The following is a 23,246-nucleotide window of genomic DNA, read 5'->3' on the forward strand; positions in this document are numbered from 1 at the left end:
CTCCCAAATGCATCTCTGTCAAACGGCTCCATCGTCTTCTCCCTCCAAGCAAAGCGTATCGTATTTGCCTGGCCTGTCCTAGGGACCGGCCTCCCTGAAGGACTTTGCGCCATCTCCGCAAGGAGCTTGGCGCACTCTACTCAGCCCTCGCTCTCTTCAAAACAGAAAAAAACTGAAAAGAGAGGCAAATTAAACCGTCCGTGAAACAAACCAAAACAATAAACTTTCCTCCCTCCTGCCTTCCTTCGACCTTCTGGCTCAGCGGGCTTTGGGGCACCTCGGTACCAAGCTTGATCTGAGCCAAAAGGCCGAGAAGCGATAACCCACAAATTGACCCCTGCACCCGCCGGGCCCCCGGGGGTCTCGGCAGACCTCAGCGGTTTGGCAAAAGTTGTCTCCTCCCCACCCGACGCTTCCCTGGTGACAGGCGGGTGTTTTTTTTAACAAGTCGCTAATGCGTCTTTAAGTCACTAGCTCTTTAAGCCTAGTGCGACTATTTGTTCAAAGCCCGGAAAACACGTCAGTCGTCGTCGGGCTTGAACTCAATTGCCCGAGCGACTACTTTGAGTGGAAAAATACGCCGGTCGGTCGGTCGGTCAGCCGGCTTCAAGTCAAACGCCTGAGCAAAAAGTCTCGGCGTCATCTCTGTCAATTTCTCTTGAAACAAGATACCGGGCTCTGCCAGAAGCAAAGCCCTTCCAAAAATATGTTGAACTCGTAAGTGTTCCTCTCCACGGAAGTCTTTAGTAAAAGGCGAAAGGCTTGTGCGTAATGAAGAGAAACCAGAGTCGTATGGAAGTCAGAGGTCGGGGCCCGAGACACACACTGTGCACTCTAGGCCGGGTGCCCGCGGGTGGTTCCCGAACCCACTCTTCCAAGTTTGAGGGCTGTGGGTAAAAATTCACAGACAGACAGACAATCCTGGTGAAGTGATTGTATTTTTTGGGGGGGTCAAAAACACAGACAGACAGACAGACAGACAGACAGACAGACAGACAGACAGACAGACAGACAGACAGACAATCCTGGTGAAGTGATTGTATTTTTTGGGGGGGGTCAAAACAGAGACAGACAGACAGACAGACAGACAGACAGACAGACAGACAGACAGACAGACAATCCTGGTGAAGTGATTGTATTTTTTGGGGGGGGTCAAAAACAGAGACAGACAGACAGACAGACAGACAGACAGACAGACAGACAATCCTGGTGAAGTGATTGTATTTTTTGGGGGGGTTAAAAACAGAGACAGACAGACAGACACACACACACAGAGACACACACACACACACACACAGAGACACACACACACACACACACACAGACACACACACACACAGACAGAGACACACACACACACAGACACACACACACACACACACACACAGAGACACACACACACACACACACAGACACACACAGACACACACACACACACACACACACACAGACAGAGACACACACAGACACACAGACACACACACACACACACACAATCCTGGCCAATGTTTTTTTTTTTTTTTTTTTTTTTTTTTTTAAAGTAAAATGGCGGGAAAACGGGGGACCCCATGAAGGGGGCTTCGCCCTTGTTTCAGTTTGGATGATTCTTCTTTTTTCATTCCTTCTCTTCTTCTGCTAGCTGTTTTACATAGCTTTGTGTATTTCTTTTTCCTTGACAATGAGAGAGAAGTGTTGCACCGTTCCCGGAGGTACTGCAATACCGGGTCGATGCGTGGAGCGGATGGAGCAAGCCCCATTTCCGACTCCCTGTTCGAAAAATCCATTTAATATGTAGTCCCCCGATGGGGGACATATCAGATATTAAACTGATAAGAACAGATTTTTTTTTTTTTTTTTTTTTTTACAAAATATATTTATTACGTTCAATGCCTTTCATTACAAAACCATGTATCAATCAAAAATCATAACTAGGCATTTTTAACTTCAACACAAACACTAAAACCCCAACCAAAAACTCGTCTTCCCTCCCCTTCCCACCTACAAACCCAAAACACATACCCACATTAAATACCCAACGAAAACTCACCCTATACCCCCGACCGACGGGGACGCCTCCTCCACTCCTGACGCTCCTCCGTCGGCCACCATCCCTTCTCCCCTAGAAAACAACACCAATTTCCTGCACACCCCACACTCTGTGCCTTGTGCCCCCCACTCAAATCCACCACCCCACCCTCCTCCGGGCTCCGGCCCGAGCATCCCATGCCCCCAAACAGGAAGCTTGCCCCTTCCTCCATCCCCCATTCCTGGGCCATGCCTGGTAGGTCCAGCTCTGCTAGGGGTGTAAAGGAACACGAAGAAGAGGGAGCCCACGAGGGCCCTGCAACCTCTCCCCCCTGCCCTTCCCCCACCCCCCTTTTACCACCCTTCCTCCTCCTACTGTCCGGGCGCTCCCACTTCTTTGGCCTCTTTATCGGTGGAGGGCGCAGCCAGGGAACATCCCTATCCGCGTCCGACAGCCCCCCCCTCGCTTCGGTCATATTATCCGCCAGCCCACCCCTCGCTTCCTTCACAGTGTCCGTCAGCCCCCCCACCATCTTCCTAAGTTCCTCCACCCGTGATCTCACCTCTTTACTATCCCCCCACTCCTTCACTCCTTCTCCTACTGGTCCCGCCACCTCTGCCTTCTCTGTCTCCTCCCTTTCTGTCGCTTTCTTCTCCACCACCTTCTTCCCTGTCTCCTTCCTTTCTGTCTCTTTCTTCTCCACCCCCTTCTTCCCTGTCTCCTTCCTTTCTGTCTCTACCACCTTCTTCCCTGTCTCCTCCTTTCTGTCTCTCTCTTCTCCACCTCCTTCTTCCCAGTCTCCTTCCTCTCTGTTGCCTTCTCCGTCTCCTTCCTCTCCACCGCCGTCTTCTCTGGCCCCTCCACTCTCCTGTCTCCTTCCTCCTCCTTCTCTCCTTCAGTCTCCTGCCCTTCCGTTTCCACTATGCTGTTGTCTTCTTTTTCTCCTCCCGCTTCCGTTTTCTCCTCCTCTTCCACCCGTGTGTCCGCTCCCTCTGGTCCAGTACTCAGTCCTTGGTCCCTCCTACCCCCATCCCCGGCTCTCGCTCCCCCCCCCGCTGCAGACGCGTATGACCTCTGACGCGCCGGGCATTCACGCCACAGGTGCGTCAGCATGCCACACCCGTGACATGCCTTCGGCGCGTCACAGTCCCTCGCCTCGTGCTCCGTAGATCCACAATACCTACACTTCTTTGTGCTGCACGAGGCGAGGATATGACCATAGGCCATACAACGCCTGCAGAACGGGGGCTGACGTGCATAATACAACGTCCCCCTGTCAGCCCCCAGGGAGAACATCGCCGGCGGATGGAGGTAGCCTCCCAGGCCCTTTTGGGTCTTCCCTGAGAAGAGCTTGATATCCTCTCCTCCCAGTCCAAAACCCGAGTGAATCCTTGAGGAGCCTTCCTGAGGAGATGTTATCCATATACTTCCCCAGGAAGGTCCTTACCTCTTCTTCTTTCACGTATGGGTTATACATCGTAACCGTCACCACTCTAAAATTTGTCTTCGCCAGGTTCTTTACTGCATAGTAGCACATAGGCTTCACTTTCTCCAATTCTCTTGCCTTCTGCATCGTGTCCTCATGCTGTTTTTCTGTGTACAGAGTCACATCGAAACCTCCCTCTATTGGATTCCCCTGGAGGCAGAAGACATCCTTTACTCCAATCTTGAGCGCACCCATCAAGATAGTTCTCCCGAATGTCTCCCTCCCCAAATTGCTCCACCGTTTGTCCTTCCACACGAATCTCAACGTGTTGGCCAATCCGACAACCGGAACCGACCTGCTCCGCTCATTTCCCTCCATGCCTTTCAAAAAATAAAGCTCTCCTCAAAAGAAGCAACTCAAAAACAATAAACTTTCCTCCCTCCTGCCTTCCTTCGACCTTTTTGGCTCAGCGGGCTCTGGGGCACCTCGGGTACCAAGCTTGATCTGAGCCAAAAGGCCGAGAAGCGATAACCCACAAATTGACCCCTGCACCCGCCGGGCCCCCGGGGGTCTCGGCAGACCTCAGCGGTTTGGCAAAAGTTGTCTCCTCCCCACCCGACGCTTCCCTGGTGACAGGCGGGTGTTTTTTTTAACAAGTCGCTAATGCGTCTTTAAGTCACTAGCTCTTTAAGCCTAGTGCGACTATTTGTTCAAAGCCCGGAAAACACGTCAGTCGTCGTCGGGCTTGAACTCAATTGCCCGAGCGACTACTTTGAGTGGAAAAATACGCCGGTCGGTCGGTCGGTCAGCCGGCTTCAAGTCAAACGCCTGAGCAAAAAGTCTCGGCGTCATCTCTGTCAATTTCTCTTGAAACAAGATACCGGGCTCTGCCAGAAGCAAAGCCCTTCCAAAAATATGTTGAACTCGTAAGTGTTCCTCTCCACGGAAGTCTTTAGTAAAAGGCGAAAGGCTTGTGCGTAATGAAGAGAAACCAGAGTCGTATGGAAGTCAGAGGTCGGGGCCCGAGACACACACTGTGCACTCTAGGCCGGGTGCCCGCGGGTGGTTCCCGAACCCACTCTTCCAAGTTTGAGGGCTGTGGGTTAAAAATTCACAGACAGACAGACAATCCTGGTGAAGTGATTGTATTTTTTTGGGGGGTCAAAAACACAGACAGACAGGACAGACAGACAGACAGACAGACAGACAGACAGACAGACAGACAGACAATCCTGGTGAAGTGATTGTATTTTTTGGGGGGGGTCAAAAACAGAGACAGACAGACAGACAGACAGACAGACAGACAGACAGACAGACAATCCTGGTGAAGTGATTGTATTTTTTGGGGGGGGGTCAAAAACAGAGACAGACAGACAGACAGGACAGACAGACAGACAGGACAGACAGACAGACAGACAGACAGACAATCCTGGTGAAGTGATTGTATTTTTTGGGGGGGGTCAAAAACAGAGACAGACAGACAGACACACACACACAGAGACACACACACCACACACACACAGAGACACACACACACACACACACAGACACACACACACACAGACAGAGACACACACACACAGACACACACACACACACACACACACAGAGACACACACACACAGACACACACAGACACACACACACACACACACAGACAGAGACACACACAGACACACAGACACACACACACACACACACACAATCCTGGCCAATGTTTTTTTTTTTTTTTTTTTTTTTTTTAAGTAAAATGGCGGGAAAACGGGGGACCCCATGAAGGGGGCTTCGCCCTTGTTTCAGTTTGGATGATTCTTCTTTTTTCATTCCTTCTCTTCTTCTGCTAGCTGTTTTACATAGCTTTGTGTATTTCTTTTTCCTTGACAATGAGAGAGAAGTGTTGCACCGTTCCCGGAGGTACTGCAATACCGGGTCGATGCGTGGAGCGGATGGAGCAAGCCCCATTTCCGACTCCCTGTTCGAAAAATCCATTTAATATGTAGTCCCCCGATGGGGGACATATCAGATATTAAACTGATAAGAACAGATTTTTTTTTTTTTTTTTATAGAAAATATATTTATTACGTTCAAAACCAACCAAAATTTTCCACCACTCAATAAATTCAAACACAAATTCCAATAAACACGAAAATAGACATTTCAAAACTATTCATCAATAACCAAACCCAAAACCCATACCCATATAAAAATAACCAAAAAACACTCACCCTATACTCCCGACCGACGGGGACGCCTCCTCCACTCCTGACGCTCCACCGTCGGCCACCATCCCCTCTCCCCTTGAAACAACACCACTACCCGGCACACCCACACTCTGTGCCTCGTGCCCCCCACTCAAATCTACCACTCCCCCCCTCCTCCCGACTCCGGCCCGGGGACCCCATGCCCCTAAACAGGGAGCTTAAGCCTCCCTCACTCGCCCAATCCTGGGCCATTCCTGTGAGGTCCAGTTCAGACAGGGGTATAAAGGAGAAGGAAGAGGGAGCCCACGAGGGTCCTGCAACCTCCCCCTCCCCTCCCCCCTGATCTGCCTCCCCCCCTCTTTCTCCACACCTCCCCCTCAAGCTCTCCTTCCTCTTTGACTTCCTGTAATGTTTAGTTGCCGGCAAAAGATTTTCATATCTCTTCCACATCTTGCGACTTTTTATTCCTCCCATTCCAGTGTTCACCCAATCCTTCGCTCTCGTTACCTTCTCTGTCTCCTTACTTTCTATCTCCTTCTTCTCCACCGCCGTCTTCTCAATCTCCTCCCTCTCTGTTTCCTTCTCCATCTCCTTCCTCTCCACCGCCTTCTTCTCTTGCCCCTCCACTCTCATGTCTCCTTCCTCCTCCTGCTCCTTTTCTCCTTCTGCCTCCTGCTCCTCCTCTCCTTCAACCTCTCCTCCCAGCACCTTCTCTCCTTCATCCTCCTGGTCCTCCTCTCTTTCAGCCTCCTGCTCCTCCTCTCTTTCAGCCTCCTTCCTTTCCGGTTCCACTATGTCCATTTCTTCCTTTTCCTCTTCTGCTCCTGCTGTCGCTCTTTCCTTCTCCTCCCGCCGTGCGTCCCTCTCCTCCGTGCCTGTTCCTGGCTCTCTGTCCCCTCCTCTTCTTCCCCCATCCCCGGCTCTCGCTCCCCCCCCAGCTGCAGACGCGTATGACCGGTGACGCGCCGGGCATTCACGCCACAGGTGCGTCAACATGCCACACCCGTGACATGCCTTCGGCGCGTCACAGTCCCTCGCCCCGTGCTCCGCAGATCCACAATACCTGCACTTCCTTGTGCTACACGAGGCGAGGATGTGACCGTAGGCCATACAACGCCTGCAGAACGGAGGCTGACGGGCATAATGCAACGTCCCCCTGTCAGCCCCCAGGGAGAACATCGCCGGAGGATGGAGGTATCCACCCAATCCTTCTGGGTCCTCTCTTAGGAGGGCCTGGAACCCCTCCTCCCAGTCAAAAGCCCAGGGAATCTTTGAGGTGCCTTCCTGAGGAGACACTATCCATGTATCTCCCCAGAAAGGCCCTCACCTCCTCATCTTTAACGTAAGGGTTGTAAATATTTACATTTACAACCCGGAAATTACTCCTCGCCAAGCTGGTTACAACGTAGAGCGACATCGGCCTCTCCGCTTCCACTTCTCTCACTTTTCTCAAAATGTCATCGTGCTTCCCTTCTGTGTACAGTACCAACTCATACGCTCCTTCCAATGGATTGTCTTGTAGGCAGAACACATCCTCCACCTTCAGTCCCAGGATTCCAATCACAATGTTCCTCCCAAATGCATCTCTGTCAAACGGCTCCATCGTCTTCTCCCTCCAAGCAAAGCGTATCGTATTTGCCTGGCCTGTCCTAGGGACCCGGCCTCCCTGAATGACTTTGCGCCATCTTCCGCAAGGAGCTTGGCGCACTCTACTCAGCCCTCGCTCTCTTCAAAACAGAAAAAAACTGAAAAGAGAGGCAAATTAAACCGTCCGTGAAACAAACCAAAACAATAAACTTTCCTCCCTCCTGCCTTCCTTCGACCTTCTGGCTCAGCGGGCTTTGGGGCACCTCGGTACCAAGCTTGATCTGAGCCAAAAGGCCGAGAAGCGATAACCCACAAATTGACCCCTGCACCCGCCGGGCCCCCGGGGTCTCGGCAGACCTCAGCGGTTTGGCAAAAGTTGTCTCCTCCCCACCCGACGCTTCCTGGTGACAGGCGGGTGTTTTTTTTAACAAGTCGCTAATCGTCTTTAAGTCACTAGCTCTTTAAGCCTAGTGCGACTATTTGTTCAAAGCCCGGAAAACACGTCAGTCGTCGTCGGGCTTGAACATCCAATTGCCCGAGCGACTACTTGAGTGGAAAAATACGACCGGTCGGGTCGGTCGGTCAGCCGGGCTTCAAGTCAAACGCCTGAGCAAAAGTCTCGGCGTCATCTCTGTCAATTTCTCTTGAAACAAGATACCGGGGCTCTGCCAGAAGCAAAGCCCTTCCAAAAAATATGTTGAACTCGTAAGTGTTTCCTCTCCACGGAAGTCTTTAGTAAAGGCGAAAGGCTTGTGCGTAATGAAGAGAAACCAGAGTCGTATGGAAGTCAGAGGGGTCGGGGCCCGAGACACACACTGTGCACTCTAGGCCGGGTGCCCGCGGGTGGGTTCCCGAACCCACTCTTCCAAGTTTTGAGGGCTGTGGGTAAAAAATTCACAGACAGACAGACAATCCTGGGGAAGTGATTGTATTTTTTGGGGGGGTCAAAAACACAGACAGACAGACAGACAGACAGACAGACAGACAGACAGACAGACAGACAGACAGACAGACAGACAATCCTGGGTGAAGTGATTGTATTTTTTGGGGGGGGTCAAAAACAGAGACAGACAGACAGACAGACAGACAGACAGACAGACAGACAGACAATCCTGGTGAAGTGATTGTATTTTTGGGGGGGGGTCAAAAACAGAGACAGACAGACAGACAGACAGACAGACAGACAGACAGACAGACAGACAGACAATCCTGGTGAAGTGATTGTATTTTTTGGGGGGGGTCAAAAAACAGAGACAGACAGACAGACACACACACACAGAGACACACACACACACACACACAACAGACACACACGACAGAGACACACACACACACACAAACACACACAGACAGAGACACACAACACACACAGACACCACCACACACACACACACAGAGACACACACACACACCACAACAACACACCACACACAACACACAACACACACAGGACAGAGACACACACAGACACACAGACACACACACACCACACACACAATCCTGCACAAGTTTTTTTTCTTTTTTTTTTATTTTTTTTTTTAAAGTAAAAAGTGGCGGAAAACGGGGGACCCCATGAAGGGGGCTTCGCCCTTGTTCAGTTTGGATGATTCTTCTTTTTTCATTTGCTTCTCTTCTTCTGCTATCTGTTTACATAGCTTTGTGTATTTCTTTTTCCTTGACAAGTGAGAGAGAAGTGTTGCACCGTTCCCGGATGGGTACTGCAATACCGGGTCGATGCGTGGAGCGATGGAGCAAGCCCCATTTCCGACTCCCTGTTCGAAAAAATCCATTTAATATGTAGTCACCCCGATGGGGGACATATCAGATATTAAACTGATAAGAACAGATTTTTTTTTTTTTTTTTTATAGAAAATATATTTATTACGTTCAAAACCAACCAAAATTTTCCACCACTCAATAAATTCAAACACAATTCCAATAAACACGAAAATAGACATTCAAAACTATTCATCAATAACCAAACCCAAAACCCATACCCATATAAAAATAACCAAAAAAACACTCACCCTATACTCCCGACCCGACGGGGACGCCTCCTCCACCTCTGACGCTCCACCGCCCTCCCCCCGTCGCCCACATTCCCTCTCCCTTGAAACAACACACTACCGGCACACCCACACTCTGTGCCTCGTTGGCCCCCCACTCAAATCTACCACTCCCCCCTCCTCCCGACTCCGGCCCGGGGACCCCATGCCCCTAAACAGGGAGCTTAAGCCTCCCTCACTCGCCCAATCTGGGCCATTCCTGTGAGGTCCAGTTCAGACAGGGGTATAAAGGAGAAGGAAGAGGGAGCCCCGAGGGTCTCTGCAACCCTCCCCCTCCCCTCCCCCCTGATCTGCCTCCCCCCCCTCTTTCTCCACACCTCCCCCTCAAGCTCTCCTTCCTCTTTGACTTCCTGTAATGTTTAGTTGCCGGCAAAAGATTTTCATACTCTTCCACATCTTGCGACTTTTTATTCCTCCCATTCAGTGTTCACCCAATCCTTCGCTCTCGTTACCTTCTCTGTCTCCTTACTTTCTATCTCCTTCTTCTCCACCGCCGTCTTCTCAATCTCCTCCCTCTCTGTTTCCTTCTCCATCTCCTTCCTCTCCACCGCCTTCTTCTCTTGCCCTCCACTCTCATGTCTCCTTCCTCCTCCTGCTCCTTTTCTCCTTCTGCCTCCTGCTCCTCTCTCCTTCAACCTCTCCTCCCAGCACCTTCTCTCCTTCATCCTCCTGGTCCTCCTCTCTTTCAGCCTCCTGCTCCCCTCTCTTTCAGCCTCCTTCCTTTCCGGTTCCACTATGTCCATTTCTTCCTTTTCCTCTTCTGCTCTGCTGTCGCTCTTTCCTTCTCCTCCGCCGTGCGTCCCTCTCCTCCGTGCCTGTTCCTGGCTCTCTGTCCCCTCCTCTTCTTCCCCCATCCCCGGCTCTCGCTCCCCCCCCAGCTGCAGACGCGTATGACCGGTGACGCGCCGGGCATTCACGCCACAGGTGCGTCAACATGCCACACCCGTGACATGCCTTCGGCGCGTCACAGTCCCTCGCCCCGTGCTCCGCAGATCCACAATACCTGCACTTCCTTGTGCTACACGAGGCGAGGATGTGACCGTAGGCCATACAACGCCTGCAGAACGGAGGCTGACGGGCATAATGCAACGTCCCCCTGTCAGCCCCCAGGGAGAACATCGCCGGAGGATGGAGGTATCCACCCAATCCTTCTGGGCTCTCTTAGGAGGGCCTGGAACCCCTCCTCCCAGTCCAAAAGCCCAGGGAATCTTTGAGGTGCCTTCCTGAGGAGACACTATCCATGTATCTCCCCAGAAAGGCCCTCACCTCCTCATCTTTAACGTAAGGGTTGTAAATATTTACATTTACAACCCGGAAATTACTCCTCGCCAAGCTGGTTACAACGTAGAGCGACATCGGCCTCTCCGCTTCCACTTCTCTCACTTTTCTCAAAATGTCATCGTGCTTCCCTTCTGTGTACAGTACCAACTCATACCTCCTTCCAATGGATTGTCTTGTAGAGTAGAACACATCCTCCACTTCAGTCCAGGATTCCAATCACAATGTTCCTCCCCAACTGCATCTCTGTCAAACGGCCCATCGTCTTCTCCCTCCAAGCAAAGCGTATCGTAATTTGCCTGGCCTGTCCTAGGGACCGGCCCTCCCTGAAGGACTTGCGCCATCTCCGCAAGGAGCTTGGCGCACTCTACTCCAGCCCTCGCTCTCTTCAAAACAGAAAAAAAAAACTGAAAAAGAGAGGCAAATTAAACGTCCGTTGAAACAAACCAAAACAATAAACTTTCCTCCCTCCTGCCTTCCTTCGACCTTCTGGCTCAGCGGGCTTGGGGCACCTCGGTACCAAGCTTGATCTGAGCCAAAGGCCGAGAAGCGATAACCCACAAATTGACCCCCTGCACCCGCCGGGCCCCCGGGGTCTCGGCAGACCTCAGCGGTGTGGCAAAAGTTTGTCTCCTCCCCACCCGACGCTTCCCTGGTGACAGGCGTGGTGTTTTTTTTAACAAGTACGCTAATGCGTCTTTAAGTCACTAGCTCTTTAAGCCTAGTGCGACTATTTGTTCAAAGCCCGGAAAACACGTCAGTCGTCGTCGGCTTGAACTCAATTGCCCGAGCGACTTACTTTGAGTGGAAAAATACGCCGGTCGGCCGGTTCGGTCAGCCGGCTTCAAGTCAAACGCCTGAGCAAACGTCTCGGCGTCATCTCTGTCAATTTCTCTTGAAACAAGATACCGGGCTCTGCCAGAAGCAAAGCCCTTCCAAAAATATGTTGAACTCGTAAGTGTTCCTCTCCACGGAGTCTTTAGTAAAAGGCGAAAGGCTTGTGCGTAATGAAGAGAAACCAGAGTCGTATGGAAGTCAGAGGTCGGGGCCCGAGACACACACTGTGCACTCTAGGCCGGGTGCAAGGGGTGGTTCCCGAACCCACTCCTTTCCAAGTTTGAGGGCTGTGGGTAAAAATTCACAGACAGACAGACAATCCTGGTGAAGTGATTGTATTTTTTGGGGGGGTCAAAACACAGACAGACAGACAGACAGACAGACAGACAGACAGACAGACAGACAGACAGACAGACGACAGACAGACAATCTGGGTGAAGTGATTGTATTTTTTGGGGGGGGTCAAAAACGAGAAGACAGACAGACAGAACAGACAGACAGACAGACAGGACAGACAGACAGACAATCCTGGTGAAGTGATTGTATTTTTTGGGGGGGGTCAAAAAACGAGACAGCGACAGACAGACAGGACAGACAGACAGACAGACAGACACGACAGACAGACAGACAGACAATCCTGGTGAAGTGATTGTATTTTTTGGGGGGGGTCAAAAACAGAGGACAGACAGACAGACACACACACACAGAGACACACACACACACACACAGAGACACACACACACACACACAGACACACACACACACAGACAGAGACACACACACACACAGACACACACACACACACACACACACACACACACACACACACACAGACACACACAGACACACCCCACACACACACACAGACAGAGACACAACACAGACACACAGACACACACACACACACACCCAATCCTGAGGCCATGTTTTTTTTTTTTTTTTTTTTTTTTTTTTTTTTTTAAGTAAACTGGCGGGGGAAACGGGGGGACCCCATGAAGGGGCTTCGCCCTTGTTTCAGTTTGGATGATTCTTCTTTTTCCATTCCTCTCTTCTTCTGCTAGCTGGTTTTACATAGCTTTGTGTATTTCTTTTTCCTTGACAATGAGAGAGAAGTGTTGCCACCGTTCCCGTAGGTACTGCAATACCGGGTCGATGCGTGGAGCGGATGGAGCAAGCCCCCCATTTCCGACTCCCTGTTCGAAAAAATCCATTTAATATGTAGTCCCCCGATGGGGACAATCAGATATTAAACTGATAAGAACAGATTTTTTTTTTTTTTTTTTTTTTTTACAAAATATATTTATTACGTTCAATGCCTTTCATTACAAAACCATGTATCAATCAAAAATCAAACTAGGCATTTTTAACTTCAACACAAACACTAAAACCCCAAACCAAAAACTCGTCTTCCCTCCCCTTCCCACCTACAAACCAAAACACATACCCACAAATACCCAACGAAACTCACCCTATACCCCCGACCGACGGGGACGCCTCCTCCACTCCTGACGCTCCTCCGTCGGCCACCATCCCTTCTCCCCTAGAAACAACACCAATTTCCTGCACACCCACACTCTGTGCCTTGTGCCCCCCACTCAAATCCACCACCCCACCCTCCTCCGGGCTCCGGCCCGAGCATCCCATGCCCCCAAACAGGAAGCTTGCCCCTTCCTCCATCCCCCATTCCTGGGCCATGCCTGGTAGGTCCAGCTCTGCTAGGGGTGTAAAGGAACACGAAGAAGAGGGAGCCCACGAGGGCCCTGCAACCTCTCCCCCTGCCCCTCCCCCCCCCCCCCTTTACCACCCTTCCTCCTCCTACTGTCCGGGCGCTCCCACTTCTTTGGCCTCTTTATCGGTGGAGGGCGCAGCCAGGGAACATCCCTATCCGCGTCCGACAGCCCCCCCCTCGCTTCGGTCATATTATCCGCCAGCCCACCCCTCGCTTCCTTCACAGTGTCCGTCAGCCCCCCCACCATCTTCCTAAGTTCCTCCACCCGTGATCTCACCTCTTTACTATCCCCCCACTCCTTCACTCCTTCTCCTACTGGTCCCGCCACCTCTGCCTTCTCTGTCTCCTCCCTTTCTGTCGCTTTCTTCTCCACCACCTTCTTCCCTGTCTCCTTCCTTTCTGTCTCTTTCTTCTCCACCCCCTTCTTCCCTGTCTCCTTCCTTTCTGTCTCTACCACCTTCTTCCCTGTCTCCTTCCTTTCTCTCTCTCTTCTCCACCTCCTTCTTCCCAGTCTCCTTCCTCTCTGTTGCCTTCTCCGTCTCCTTCCTCTCCACCGCCGTCTTCTCTGGCCCCTCCACTCTCCTGTCTCCTTCCTCCTCCTTCTCTCCTTCAGTCTCCTGCCCTTCCGTTTCCACTATGCTGTTGTCTTCTTTTCTCCTCCCGCTTCCGTTTTCTCCTCCTCTTCCACCCGTGTGTCCGCTCCCTCTGGTCCAGTACTCAGTCCTTGGTCCCTCCTACCCCCATCCCCGGCTCTCGCTCCCCCCCCCGCTGCAGACGCGTATGACCTCTGACGCGCCGGGCATTCACGCCACAGGGGCGTCAGCATGCCACACCCGTGACATGCCTTCGGCGCGTCACAGTCCCTCGCCTCGTGCTCCGTAGATCCACAATACCTACACTTCTTTGTGCTGCACGAGGCGAGGATATGACCATAGGCCATACAACGCCTGCAGAACGGGGGCTGACGTGCATAATACAACGTCCCCCTGTCAGCCCCCAGGGAGAACATCGCCGGCGGATGGAGGTAGCCTCCCAGGCCTTTTGGGTCTTCCCTGAGAAGAGCTTGATACTCTCCTCCCAGTCCAAAACCCGAGTGAATCCTTGAGGAGCCTTCCTGAGGAGATGTTATCCATATACTTCCCCAGGAAGGTCCTTACCTCTTCTTCTTTCACGTATGGGTTATACATCGTAACCGTCACCACTCTAAAATTTGTCTTCGCCAGGTTCTTTACTGCATAGTAGCACATAGGCTTCACTTTCTCCAATTCTCTTGCCTTCTGCATCGTGTCCTCATGCTGTTTTTCTGTGTACAGAGTCACATCGAAACCTCCCTCTATTGGATTCCCCTGGAGGCAGAAGACATCCTTTACTCCAATCTTGAGCGCACCCATCAAGATAGTTCTCCCGAATGTCTCCCTCCCAAATTGCTCCACCGTTTTGTCCTTCCACACGAATCTCAACGTGTTGGCCAATCCGACAACCGGAACCGACCTGCTCCGCTCATTTCCCTCCATGCCTTTCAAAAAATAAAGCTCTCCTCAAAAGAAGCAACTCAAAAACAATAAACTTTCCTCCCTCCTGCCTTCCTTCGACCTTTTGGCTCAGCGGGCTCTGGGGCACCTCGGTACCAAGCTTGATCTGAGCCAAAAGGCCGAGAAGCGATAACCCACAAATTGACCCCTGCACCCGCCGGGCCCCCGGGGTCTCGGCAGACCTCAGCGGTTTGGCAAAAGTTGTCTCCTCCCCCACCCGACGCTTCCCTGGTGACAGGCGGGTGTTTTTTTTAACAAGTCGCTAATGCGTCTTTAAGTCACTAGCTCTTTAAGCCTAGTGCGACTATTTGTTCAAAGCCCGGGAAAACACGTCAGTCGTCGTCGGGCTTGAACTCAATTGCCCGAGCGACTACTTTGAGTGGAAAAATACGCCGGTCGGTCGGTTCGGTCAGCCGGCTTCAAGTCAACGCCTGAGCAAAAAGTCTCGGCGTCATCTCTGTCAATTTCTCTTGAAACAATGATACCGGGCTCTGCCAGAAGCAAAGCCCTTCCAAAATATGTTGAACTCGTAAGTGTTCCTCTCCACGGAAGTCTTTAGTAAAAGGCGAAAGGCTTGTGCGTAATGAAGAGAACCAGAGTCGTATGGAAGTCAGAGGTCGGGGCCCGAGACACACACTGTGCACTTAGGCGCGGGTGCCCGCGGGTGGTTCCCGAACCCACTCTTGCAAGTTGAGGGCTGTGGGTAAAAATTCACAGACAGACAGACAATCCTGGTGAGTGATTGTATTTTTTGGGGGGTCAAAACACAGACAGACAGACAGACAGACAGACAGACAGACAGCATACAGACAGACAGACGACAGACAGACAGACAGACGACAGACAGACAGACAATCCTGGTGAAGTGATTTGTATTTTTTTGGGGGGGGGTCAAAAACAGAGACAGACAGACAGACAGACAGACAGACAGACAGACAGAAGACAGACAGACAGACAGAAATCCTGGTGAAGTGATTGTATTTTTTGGGGGGGGTCAAAAACAGAGACAGACAGACAGACAGACAGACAGACCGACAGAAGACAGACAGACAGACAGACAGACAGACAATCCTGGTGAAGTGATTGTATTTTTGGGGGGGGTCAAAAACAGAGACAGACAGACAGACACACCACACACAGAGACACACACACACACACACACAGAGACACACACACACACACACACACGACACACACACACCAGACAGAGACACACACACACACAGACACACACACACACACACACACACAGAGACACACACACACACACACACAGACACCACAGACACACACACACACACCACACACCAGACAGAGACACACACAGACACACAGACACACACACACACACACACAATCCTGGCCAATGTTTTTTTTTTTTTTTTTTTTTTTTTTTTTTTTAAGTAAAATGGCGGGAAAACGGGGGACCCCATGAAGGGGGCTTCGCCCTTGTTTCAGTTTGGATGATTCTTCTTTTTTCATTCCTTCTCTTCTTCTGCTAGCTGTTTACATAGCTTTGTGTATTTCTTTTTCCTTGACAATGAGAGAGAAGTGTTGCACCGTTCCCGGAGGTACTGCAATACCGGGTCGATGCGTGGAGCGGATGGAGCAAGCCCCATTTCCGACTCCCTGTTCGAAAAATCCATTTAATATGTAGTCCCCCGATGGGGGACATATCAGATATTAAACTGATAAGAACAGATTTTTTTTTTTTTTTAGAAAAATAATTTATTACATTCAATACCATTCATTCTTTACAAAATCATATATTTCTTTCAAACTCAAATACTGTTATTTAATTTATAAAACAAAACAAATACCCCAAAACAAAACTCAGGGGAGCATCGTCCCTCCCCGTCATCCTACGCACTACTTTCCCTATCTCCCCGTCCCTAATCTAAAATAACCCCAGCCCTAATCCCCCCTTCCATCTCTCCCGGGCAGCGTGCTGCCCCCACTTCGTCTCCTCCCTCTTCATCCTCCCTCTCAGATCTCCTTCCACCCTCCTCACTATGCCTTCCACCCCACAATCTCTCCCTGTCTTAACCATGTTCTGCCTGGCTTCCCACAGCCCCCGCTTAAAGAGGCTCATGAGAAGCCAGAGCAGAAACCTATCCCTATCCGTCCCCCTCGCTCTCCCTACACCTCTCTCTAGCCTAGCCCACGTCAATACAAAATCCCCTCTTACCCTTCCTAACAACACCCGTGCCTTTGCCCATACTACTCCGGCAATGGCACAGTCCCAAAAGACATGACGCACAGTCTCCTCCCTGCCACAAGAAGGTCTTGGGCAGGTGGGGGATCGCGCCAAGCTATGCCGGTACATGGTGGAGCGTACCGGCAAACACTTGTGGAGGCTCAACCAATTCAGGTCCTTGAGCCTGTTGTCTAGACCCCGCGCCTGCACTCCCTCCCAGACCACCGCCGGGATGCCCACTACAGGTGCGGACTTACTGCCCGTCTGACCTCCTCGTACAGGTGCCTGTGATCTAAACCTACTCGGGCGACTTCAACCTCGGGTGTGGCACGCAGCCACTTGGCCGCCATGGCCAAAGTGCCACGGCAGCTGTTCCGCCCGAGGACCCGTGTTAGACCACACCATTACGCTTCTCGCCTGCTACGAGAAGAACACCCGCAGGAGGTAACCGGACGGGTGTAGTACTGGCTGAGCAAGCTCCGTCAACAGAAACGAAACAAAAAATGGCGTCCAGCTTGAGGGGGAGATGTGGTACCCCCCTACCTCCCTCCCCGATGGGACAGATCATGCGTGCCCTGGCGACCCACTCGTACCTGCCACCCCACATGAACTGAAACACCAGCCTCACTAGATGCCTCCTCAAACAAGCCGGCAATGGATAGATGTACGCCCAAGTACAATAGAGATGGCAATACATCCACCTTGAGAACCAGGACCTTGCCTAAAAAGGACAACGACCTAGCCCTCCACATCGCTAGCTTCTTCTGTACCACTGCGATGCCCATGTTCCAGTTCAGCGTCGCTGAGCCGGAGGTCTCAAAATGGACCCCGAGTATCCTCAGGGCCCCGTTACAGAGAGATAACCCTCCGGGCACATCCGTCCTACCACTCCATCTTCCGAAAAACTTAACGGAAAGACTTCGCGTGGTTAAGAACCGCCCCCGACGCTCGGGTGAAGTCCCCAATAATGTCAAGGGACCTTGTCAGGCACGAGTCCTTGCAAAGCAGCAAGGATGTGTCGTCGGCGTACTGTGTCAACTTGACACGGAGACCGCCACTTCCAGGGATCAGCAAGCCCTCCACCCCTGTGTCTGCCCTAATGGCAGCCCCCAGAGGCTCCATGTACAGAACGAAGAGGAGAGCCGAGAGCGGGCATCCCTGCCTGACCCCAGACGAGAGGTCAAAAACGTCACCTAAGTGACTGTTTACGCTAACTCGGCACCCCGCTCCGACATATAATGTACGGATCCATCCTATAAACTTCTCCCCAAATCCTAATCTACCTAACACCCCTGAATAGAAAGGATCTATTCACGCGATCAAAGGCTTTCGCCTGATCAAGCGCTGCTACCATTAAAGGCAGCCCCCTATCTTCTACCCAAGCGATGGAGTCCCTGATCAACTGTAGGTTCCATCTGATCGAGCGACCCTCTACCCCGCACGTCTGATCCTCATGGACGACGTAGGGAAGGGCTGTGCGCAACCGGTCTGCTAAAAACCTTTGCAAGTAGCTTGTAATCTACGCACAGCATGGTCAACGGCCGCCAGTTGCCCAGGTCGGTTGCTTCCCCCTTCTTATAAAGAAGTGACAGCACACCGACAGCCATTGATCCCCCCGGGACCCCCGTCTCAAGGATGGCCTTCAAGACTTCGAGGACCACTGGTCCAAGTATACCCCAAAACTTGAGGTAAAACTCGGCCGGCAGCCCATCCATCCCAGGCACCTTCCCTTTTCCCATCCTCCTGAGAGCGCTCTCAACCTCCTCGAGGGAGATCTGAGCCTCCATCACATCTCTAATGTCCTCCGGCAATCGCCGGGACAAGTGTTCTAAAAACACATTTCCCTGCTCTACATCTATTACCCTCTCTTTAAATAAACCTCGGAAATGATCAGTTGTTACCCTGACCATTTCCTCCGGTTTTCTAACTATGCTACCATCTTCTTTCCTCACCCCATGCATTATCTTCCTACTCTGTCTGCCCCTAACCGACTTAAAGAACATAGCGGAACAATTCTCATTATGTTCTAGAAAGCCATTATGCGCACGCTCCAGGAAAGCTCGAGCCTTCCGCTCCTGCAGCTCCCTGAGCTGCGCCTTCAGGGCTGTGGATCTCTCCCAGTCAATTGACGCGCCGAGGTTGCCTGCCTCGTACTCTAGTTCAATCAACCTTTGGATACGATCCACCTCCCTCCTTTCCTCCCTTTTTTTCCTCTTACAATATCCTATTATAAAAGCCCTAATCCTTACCTTAACTAAATCCCACCACTCTAACACCCCCTCGCCACATGGACCGGAGGCCTTCAAGCCCCCGAAAGAAACCAAAAAAGGCGTCAACGAAAGCTTGCTCCTCCAGCACATCCCGATCTAATTTCCAGTACCCCCTACCCGAAGAGGCAGACTGGTGGCCCCACCTGCAGGAGCACCCCGTCGTGATCCGAGAAGAACACAGGCAACAGCCGCCCCAGACAACTGACCCAAAGACCTAGATAGAAAAATGTAATCGAGCCTCCGCGCAACCCCCCGAGAGTTGCGCCATGTGGGACCAGCCATTGTCGGAGTAGTGTGCAGGCCTCCATCAACCAGGCCATGGCAAGCCATTAGCCCGGTGATGGCGCCTGCACTACTATCCCCCGCTAACCCTAAATCTATGTTAAAATCCCCTCCTATCACCAAGTGCCTATTTGTGACACACAGGGGCGCCAGACAGTCCACCATCTCCCTCCTGTCTGCCGCCACCTGTGGCCCATACACCACCACTAACCTATACCTACTATCCCTAAAAGTGACATCCACCCCCAACACCCTCCCCTGCATTACAACAAAAGTACTCTCTACTCTAACCTCCCTATTCCCAAACAAAATCCCCACCCCCGTAGAGTGAAACCCCACCTATACCCCAAATGACTCCCCCTTATCCCACTCCCTACTAAACCTCACGACATCCCCTCCATCCCTTAGGTGAACCTCCTGTAAAAAACAAACATCAAACCCACCCCCTCTAAAAAACTAAAAGCCGCCCTCCTTTTAACATAATCCCTTAAACCCTACATTTAAACTAAACAAATTCAACATAAGGTTCTATTATAACCAAAAACAAAAACAAAAACCATTACTTTTCCAAAAAATACCAAAACAATCACAAAAAACAGGAGGCTCACCTGATGCTCCCCTGCTCCTTCTCATCCGGCGGGGACGTCTTCTCCTCTCCTGACGTCCCCCCGTCCTCCTCCATCTCTCCAACCCAGGATGCAGGTATGGTGTTTGGCCTCGGTGTGCTCTGCACCCTGGGTTCCTCACCACCACCCTCCATTCCTCTCTCCCTGTAAGAGTCCAGGTTTAGAGTAGGGGACCCCATCTCCTCAAAGAGGAGTTGAGATCCCCCCCCAGACACCCGACACTGGGCCACGCCCCTGGGGGTCCCCCTCCACCCAACACGGAGGGGCTAAGGAGTCCAGCAAGGTCAAGGACACCTTTCCCTCCCCCATCCTCGCTTGGCAACCCCCTCCACCCCCCCCTCCCTTTCACTGCCAGTCGAGCACCCCCTCTTCTTAACTTCTTCCTAGAGTTGGAGGTAAAGGGGAGACACCCCCCCTTCCCTGCCACTCCTCCACCATTCCTCTCATCTCTTCCACGAGGGCGCTCGACATGCTGTCCCCCCCACTCCCTCACAGCCCCTTCCTCCTCCTCCTCCTCCCCCGCCACCGGCACCCCCTCCATCACCATCGTCCCTCCATTGGTCACTGTCTCTCGCTCCTCCACTCCTTTCTTCCTTTCGATTCCTTCCCTTCTGCTCCCGTGTCTCTTTTTCCCTTGCCCTCCTGCTGTCGCTCCCTTGCTCCTCTTCTTTCCGTTCTTGTCTCTGGTCCTTTTCCTGTGATGTCCTTCTTCCCACTCTTCTTCCCCCATCCCCCGCTCCTGCTCCCCCCCCAGCTGCAGACGCGTATGACCTCTGACGAGCCGGCACTCCCGCCACAGGGTGGCTGACGAGCCACACCCGTGGCACGCCTTAGGCTCGTCGCAGTCCCTCGCCTCGTGCTCCGCAGATCCACAAATTCTGCACTTTTTTGTGCTGCACGAGGCGAGGATATGACCGTAGGCCATACAACGCCTGCAAAATGGGGGCTGACGTGCGTAAACAACGTCCCCCTGTCAGCCCCCAGGGAGAACATAGCGGGAGGGATGGGGGTAGCCACCCTGTCCCTTTGGGTCCTCCCTGAGTAGGGCCTGGAACCCTCTTCTCCCATTCCAAAACCCCAGGGAGTCCCTGAGGAGCCTTGCTGAGGAGACCTTGTCCATATACCGCCCTAGAAAGGCCCTCACCTCTTCGTCCTTGACATGCGGGTTATACATAGTTACTGTTACAACCCTGAAGCTGTTCCTCGCCAGGCTCGTAACTTCATAATGGCACATAGGCCTTTCTCCTTCCACTGCCTTCACTTTCTTCATGATTTCATCATGTTTTTCCTCCGTGTAGCAGGTCACATCGTATGCCCTCTCCATCGGGTTACCCTGGAGGCAGAGGACATCTTTTACCATCAATTTTAGGCTTCCCATCAGGATGGTTCTTGCAAATGTTTCTCTCCCGAATTGCTCAACCTCCTTGTCTTTCCAGGCAAATCTGACCGTGTTTGCCAATCCGACTCCCGGAACCGTCCTGTTCTGTGTACTTCTCTCCATGACGTCAAGAAAAAGCTCTCTTAAAAAGAAGCCAAAGGGAAAAGGACATCGGAAAATCCGGATTCCTATAAACAAAAACAACAAAATTTTCCTCCCTCCTGCCTTCCTTCGACCTTCTGGCTCAGCGGGCTTTGGGGCACCTCGGGTACCAAGCTTGATCTGAGCCAAAAGGCCGAGAAGCGATAACCCACAAATTGACCCCCTGCACCCGCCGGGCCCCCGGGGGTCTCGGCAGACCTCAGCGGTTTGGCAAAAGTTGTCTCCTCCCCACCCGACGCTTCCCTGGTGACAGGCGGGTGTTTTTTTTAACAAGTCGCTAATGCGTCTTTAAGTCACTAGCTCTTTAAGCCTAGTGCGACTATTTGTTCAAAGCCCGGAAAACACGTCAGTCGTCGTCGGGCTTGAACTCAATTGCCCGAGCGACTACTTTGAGTGGAAAAATACCCGGTCGCGGTCGGTCGGTCAGCGGCTTCAAGTCAAACGCCTGAGCAAAAAGTCTCGGCGTCATCTCTGTCAATTTCTCTTGAAACAAGATACCGGGCTCTGCCAGAAGCAAAGCCCTTCCAAAAATATGTTGAACTCGTAAGTGTTCCTCTCCACGGAAGTCTTTAGTAAAAGGCGAAAGGCTTGTGCGTAATGAAGAGAAACCAGAGTCGTATGGAAGTCAGAGGTCGGGGCCCGAGACACACACTGTGCACTCTAGGCCGGGTGCCCGCGGGTGGTTCCCGAACCCACTCTTCCAAGTTTGAGGGCTGTGGGTAAAAATTCACAGACAGACAGACACTGGTGAAGTGATTGTATTTTTTGGGGGGGTCAAAAACACAGACAGACAGACAGACAGACAGACAGACAGACAGACAGACAGACAGACAGACAGACAGACAGACAATCCTGGTGAAGTGATTGTATTTTTTGGGGGGGGTCAAAAACAGAGACAGACAGACAGACAGACAGACAGACAGACAATCCTGGTGAAGTGATTGTATTTTTTGGGGGGGTCAAAAACAGAGACAGACAGACAGACAGACAGACAGACAGACAGACAGACAGACAGACAGACAATCCTGGTGAAGTGATTGTATTTTTGGGGGGGGCAAAAACAGAGACAGACAGACAGACACACACACAGAGACACAACACACAGCACACAGAGACACACACACACACACACACACACACACACAGACAGAGACACACACACACAGACACACACACACACACACACACACAGAGACACACACACACACACACCAGACACACACAGACACCCACACACACACAGACAGAGACACACACAGACACACAGACACACACACACACACACAATCCTGGCCAATGTTTTTTTTTTTTTTTTTTTTTTTTTAAAGTAAAATGGCGGGAAAAGGGGGACCCCATGAAGGGGGCTTCGCCCTTGTTTCAGTTTGGATGATTCTTCTTTTTTCATTCCTTCTCTTCTTCTGCTAGCTGTTTTACATAGCTTTGTGTATTTCTTTTTCCTGACAATGAGAGAGAAGTGTTGCACCGTTCCCGGAGGTACTGCAATACCGGGTCGATGCGTGGAGCGGATGGAGCAAGCCCCATTTCCGACTCCCTGTTCGAAAATCCATTTAATATGTAGTCCCCGATGGGGGACATATCAGATATTAAACTGATAAGAACAGATTTTTTTTTTTTTTAGAAAAAATAAT

General features: G+C 51.6%; 10 non-coding genes and 2 pseudogenes across 10 annotated transcripts; all 12 read right to left on the reverse strand.

Annotated features, from left to right (window-relative positions):
* Positions 1 to 674: 674 nt before the first annotated feature.
* Positions 675 to 791, reverse strand: LOC115186177 (U5 spliceosomal RNA). Its single transcript, XR_003875635.1, has one exon. It is a non-coding gene; the product is annotated as a U5 spliceosomal RNA (small nuclear RNA).
* Positions 792 to 1,687: 896 nt separating this feature from the next.
* LOC115186157 (U2 spliceosomal RNA) lies at positions 1,688 to 1,874 on the reverse strand. The gene has a single exon (XR_003875618.1). It is a non-coding gene; the product is annotated as a U2 spliceosomal RNA (small nuclear RNA).
* Positions 1,875 to 4,335: 2,461 nt separating this feature from the next.
* On the reverse strand, positions 4,336 to 4,452 carry LOC115186178 (U5 spliceosomal RNA). Its single transcript, XR_003875636.1, has one exon. It is a non-coding gene; the product is annotated as a U5 spliceosomal RNA (small nuclear RNA).
* An 892-nt stretch (positions 4,453 to 5,344) lies between these two features.
* LOC115186181 (U2 spliceosomal RNA) lies at positions 5,345 to 5,527 on the reverse strand. The gene has a single exon (XR_003875639.1). It is a non-coding gene; the product is annotated as a U2 spliceosomal RNA (small nuclear RNA).
* A 2,374-nt stretch (positions 5,528 to 7,901) lies between these two features.
* On the reverse strand, positions 7,902 to 8,019 carry LOC115186182 (U5 spliceosomal RNA). The gene has a single exon (XR_003875640.1). It is a non-coding gene; the product is annotated as a U5 spliceosomal RNA (small nuclear RNA).
* Positions 8,020 to 8,931: 912 nt separating this feature from the next.
* On the reverse strand, positions 8,932 to 9,118 carry LOC115186161 (U2 spliceosomal RNA). Its single transcript, XR_003875620.1, has one exon. It is a non-coding gene; the product is annotated as a U2 spliceosomal RNA (small nuclear RNA).
* A 2,377-nt stretch (positions 9,119 to 11,495) lies between these two features.
* Positions 11,496 to 11,611, reverse strand: LOC115186183 (U5 spliceosomal RNA). Its single transcript, XR_003875641.1, has one exon. It is a non-coding gene; the product is annotated as a U5 spliceosomal RNA (small nuclear RNA).
* Positions 11,612 to 12,532: 921 nt separating this feature from the next.
* LOC115186162 (U2 spliceosomal RNA) lies at positions 12,533 to 12,721 on the reverse strand. The gene has a single exon (XR_003875621.1). It is a non-coding gene; the product is annotated as a U2 spliceosomal RNA (small nuclear RNA).
* Positions 12,722 to 15,169: 2,448 nt separating this feature from the next.
* On the reverse strand, positions 15,170 to 15,284 carry LOC115186184 (U5 spliceosomal RNA). The gene has a single exon (XR_003875642.1). It is a non-coding gene; the product is annotated as a U5 spliceosomal RNA (small nuclear RNA).
* A 947-nt stretch (positions 15,285 to 16,231) lies between these two features.
* Positions 16,232 to 16,410, reverse strand: LOC115186185 (uncharacterized; annotated as a pseudogene).
* A 5,687-nt stretch (positions 16,411 to 22,097) lies between these two features.
* Positions 22,098 to 22,214, reverse strand: LOC115186179 (U5 spliceosomal RNA). Its single transcript, XR_003875637.1, has one exon. It is a non-coding gene; the product is annotated as a U5 spliceosomal RNA (small nuclear RNA).
* Positions 22,215 to 23,069: 855 nt separating this feature from the next.
* LOC115186160 (uncharacterized) lies at positions 23,070 to 23,246 on the reverse strand (annotated as a pseudogene).

This window comes from Salmo trutta, unplaced genomic scaffold, assembly GCF_901001165.1.
Source record: "Salmo trutta unplaced genomic scaffold, fSalTru1.1, whole genome shotgun sequence".
Taxonomy (NCBI): domain Eukaryota; kingdom Metazoa; phylum Chordata; class Actinopteri; order Salmoniformes; family Salmonidae; genus Salmo; species Salmo trutta.